Genomic DNA, 5,069 nt, shown 5'->3' on the forward strand with positions numbered 1-5,069 from the left:
TCGTCATAAGGGGTGAATCTAGTCTCTTACCTAATCCATCTTCTTCTTTTTCATCAGTGATATGCATTTTGACCCATACACGATAGCTAAACGTGGAGGGTTATATAGATATCCAATTCGACCAAGTAATTGTCGAGCACATCTCCCCCCCCCCCCAAAAAAAAAAAAAAAAAAAAAAAAAAAAAAATAAAAAAATAAACACCAATATCACTAACAACACTGTACAACACCATGCGCTGAAGTGACAATGCTTTCATCCTTCGGGCCTTATCGGTGTTGAAGTCCTCAAATCCACATACGACATCCAAATAATATTATGTTTGTCTATATTCATGCACTAGTGATACGAGACGTATTTGAGGCTGTTAGAGATGGCTCAGTTGAACCCACCAAGCGTTGGTATGTCAAGTTTGGTTGTTTATTTTAGTGAATCAAAACTATGTTAAGAGTCGCTTGATTATGTACTAGAGTTAAACTTCGTATAGTTTAGCTTGAAAGTATTAGGATATGAGACGTTACAAGTATTGCAAAGACTTGAAGATGTGAAGAAGCAAGGAGCTACAACGACAACAATCATCCTTCCACTTGAGGTTAGTGATATTTGAATTGAACTGTTTCATTCCCTAACGTATCTTTCAAGTCGTGCATATTGAAAACATAACTGCGAAGCATATTTGAACTCTAGATAGACATAGTATTAAGGAATACAATACGAGGTTTATTGCTTAACCATTAAACTTTGTATATAAGACATCGCCATAATCATTTGAATGCTATTGTGATTATGTATGAGTATGAGGTGAGGATTTCATCCTTCGGAACGATGTTTACATGTGTTCTACGGAAGTAAGTTCATAAACTTGTTTGTGGACTGAAAAGGAAATTGCCATGTGTTATTGGTTTTGTTATTCATTGCATATCTTATGAACAACCAATATGTGTGATAGAGTATAACCGCTCACAACTTGTTGTGTTCTTGGTAGGACTGTTCACAAAGGCCTGACTTATGTATTGGTATAACTTTTATTAGTAAACCGATCTTAAGTAATCACCAGTGATATGATCGGATTTTGTATGTGTGACCTTGTAAGGGAAAGGGAACCGATCCTTGTAAGGGGAAGGGAACCGATAATAGTAAGGGAAAGGGAACTGATCCTAGTAAGGGGTGCAATACATCAAAGGGAACCTATCCTTGTATGGGATGCATCAAGGTTTATAGCAGAAAGGGGAACCGATCCTATGGACATGTGCAACACATGTAAGTTAGATACCATATATATGTGAGGAACCGATCCTAGTACCTAGTCAACCGAACTTTTGGGAAGCTAGTATGACTATGCACAATACTCACATGGAGGTAGAACCGAAACTTGTTTTGGTAGAACCGTAAACCTATGATTGTGATTGAATGTTGGTTTGATCAATCACATAGTTCTTGAAAGTCAGATGAACCAATTCTAAACTTGTTTGGAAGTGCGGCAAATCGATTTCAAGGTTGTAAGTGTGAAAGAGAACTTACAAATTTAAGATGTCGAAAAACTTTGAACACGTGATGTGTGTTTATTTCTATAATTTCTCAAAGATATTCCTTAACGGCTAAGGGAAGAGAATCCCAGGTTCGAAACATAAGTAAGTTAAGAATCTTTTAATTAAGATTATTAATTTCATTTTGTAGGGAAATTACAGAATTAATAATGTGCATTTACTAATTAGATTTTCCGAGAGATTTCGATCGTTATTTTTGGACAGAGCATTTCCAGGAATTATGAAAACCGGATATGTGCTTTTATGAATATCTTGAGAATATTTTCGGTTTTGGAAATTCCTTGGTGTCCAAACTTCCTTGTCTATAAATACACGAAGTTTGCCATTGTGGCAAACTAATCCTTCGCGAAAAAGCGGGGGTCTAACAACACCACCCAATATTTCGCTTAGCAATATGTATGGACTAACTCCGAAACACTTACTAGAGAATCAACTAGACAGTTAGACTCAATCTATACTAAAAGTTTTCCATTACCAAAGACCAATGTCCAAGGATCAATCAATATCAATCAACAACCAAAGGTCGGATTTCCAATTGATGATGTTAACGCACAACCTGTATTATTTCAATTATATAAAAAATATAATGCGGAAAAGAAATAACACAGACACCAGAAGTTTTGTTAACGAGGAAACCGCAAATGCAGAAAAACCCTGGGACCTAGTCCAGATTGAATACACACTGTATTAAGCCGTTACAGACACTAGCCTACTCCAAACTAACTTCGGACTGGACTATAGTTGAACCCCAATCAGTCTCCTACCGATCCAAGGTACAATTATACTCCCTACACCTCTAATCCCAGCAGGACACTGCGTACTTGATTCCCTTAGCTGATCTCACCCACAACTAAGAGTTGCTGCAACCCAAAATTGCAGACTTGATAATAAACAAATCTGTCTCACACAAAAAAGTCTATCGAAGGATAAATATGTCTCCACAGAAGAACCCTAGGTTTTTGTTCCGTCTTATGATATGAAATCAAAGTGAAGAAGAACCAATTGATAATCCGGTCTTATATTCCCGAAGAACAGCCTAGATTAATGAATCACCTCACAACAGTCTTACTTGTATAAACAAGAAGACTGATAGACACATTTTTGTGTCTAATTTGTCCTCAATGTTCTGTATTGTTAGTACTCGATTTCGTACTTATTATGGTGTTTTATGTTTTTGTAGATGTTTTTGGAAAAATAAGTTCTTGCGGCAAAATTGGCTCGAAAAGTGGTGTTTCACACCCCATGGTGAAGTACTAAAGGCACCCCCGAAATGTGTTAAAGGCACCCCAGAAATGCGCTGAAGGAATCCCAGAAAATTACTGTTTACGCCCAAAAATACTATTTGCACCCCAGGGCAAGTGCCAAAGGGACACCCGTACAGGATTAGGGGGAGGACATTTTCTTCCCCAAATTCAAAAATGAAAAAAGGCGGGAAAAATGGCAGCAACAATGGCAGAGTTTTCGGTCGGATTTTGGAGGAGTTTTTATGTGATTCAATCGCTGAAACTTCATGGGTAGTTGTGATATGTCCTAACAAAGCTAATATGGGTGTTTGTTTTATTTTTTTTAGAGACCTTCCATTTTTTGTAATTATTTTTTTTTTATTTCTTTTCTTTTGCACTTTATTTGGACTTTGGACTTGGACAATTATTTTATTTTTTTTAAACCCTAAGGAAGGATACATTATATATAAACCTGTTTGCAGGGAAGGACGACGATTACAATATCGTCTCGGCCCCTCGGGTTCGCACATGACATAGGAGTCGTGACCCGAGTCGACTTCAGCGGTTCTTCGCCCGTCTGGTACGGGAGGTAAGCTTTCGAAACACCCGTGAATCCCCTGTCAGCGGGTTTATTGTATGCCTTAAGGTGAATATATGCCGAGGATTTGAATACAGTTGTTTTAATTTCCTAGTAAAGGGAAAGGCCTGGCCAAATTAAGATAAGGACTCGGATTTCATCACCGTTTCCTTCTTGCCCGCCTTAGGAAAACGAAACCAAACGCGAACTAAGCTTAAAATTTTTACTAGAACGAGACCTATAGGGTAACGAGCTTAATAGGAAAGTCGTTCGAAAAATATTGGTTTCTCTTTTGAGCATACTTTGAAGTTCATGATGGTTTCTGCGAGTTGAATGCGTGACTACGCCGCCTTATAATACCGGTGAGACCTTGGGTATCAAAGCTCCTCGCAGCTTCCCTCGTCTCAATTCAACTTACTTAAACTCGGATTGATTCCAGAGAGGTTTGCTCAGATTGTAACGAATTCCTTTTCGAAAGATTAGAAGCTGGTCTAGAAACAACCTAAGTGGAGCCATCATGCTTTTTGTTTGCTAGAAATCTTTAGGTTTGTTTTGGTGGAGTCAGCCTGTTGTGTGTTTGCTTAGAACCCCCCTTCCTTTAGGATTTTTTTTTCTAGTGTATGCCCGAAAGGGCTTGGAAAAGAAATACTTTTGGCCGTTTGATCAGTGACGAGCCTAGAAGTTCTTCTTGTGAAAGCGGGGAGCTCGAAGACTCTTCTTTTGAGAGCTCTGTTTTTGGAAACTTTAGTTTTGAGAATATGTCTCTTCGTGAGGAAAGTACCCCTAGTACTTCTGTTGTGCCAGTGATGGGAACTTTGAAAGATTACATGTTCCCTACTAGGTCTACCCGATCCTCTTGCATTAAATTGCCAGCCATTACAGCTAATTTCGAGATAAAACCTAGTATTCTTCAGATGATCCCTATATTCTTAGGGAAAGATGATGAGAACCCTTATTTTCATATTAGGGACTTTGAAGAAATTTGCGGGACAATTAGAATAAAAGACCTTACTGATGAAGTCTTGAAACTTAAGATGTTTCCCTTTTCCTTGAGAGATAAAGCCAAGACCTGGCTGAACAACCTACCATCCGAATCCATTGGAACATGGCAGGAACTTGTTGCTGCTTTTTATATGAAATTCTACCCTAAGCATAAAACTGCAGCTGTTAGGCAGAAAATTAGTTCAAGTGTGCAACAAGAGGGAGAGTCTCTTTATAGGTTTTTAGAGAGATTCAATGATCTCCTATCCCAGTGCCTTCACCATGGATTTGATAAGATGAAACTAGTAGAAATTGTTTATGATGGTTTAGGCTATTCGACCAAAACCATGGTCGAGTCTATGTGCGCTGGTGAGTTCACTAGTAAAAATGCTGATGATGCTTTTACCTTCTTAGGAGTTATTGCTGAAAAATCCCAACAGTGGGAGTCTTGTGTTGAACCCCCTAAAAGACTCTTGGTCAATAGAAGTAGCACCAATGTGGTAGATACAAGCTTCGGGTCAGATGCTAAGTTTGTTGCTTTGTCTAGAAGGTTAGAAGCTTTGGAATTGAATTAGCCTAAACATAGGTCTCTTGTTGAAACTGATGATAGGATTAGAGCCTCTCAAGTCTCTAGTTGTGGAGTAGAACCCAATAACTCGTTTTGGGAAGGTCATGTTAGTGAAGAGCAAGCCCATGCTATCTATAACAATGCTAGGTTCGAGAACCGTCAGAAGTTTGACCCA

This window comes from Papaver somniferum, unplaced genomic scaffold, assembly GCF_003573695.1.
Source record: "Papaver somniferum cultivar HN1 unplaced genomic scaffold, ASM357369v1 unplaced-scaffold_150, whole genome shotgun sequence".
Taxonomy (NCBI): Eukaryota; Viridiplantae; Streptophyta; class Magnoliopsida; order Ranunculales; family Papaveraceae; genus Papaver; species Papaver somniferum.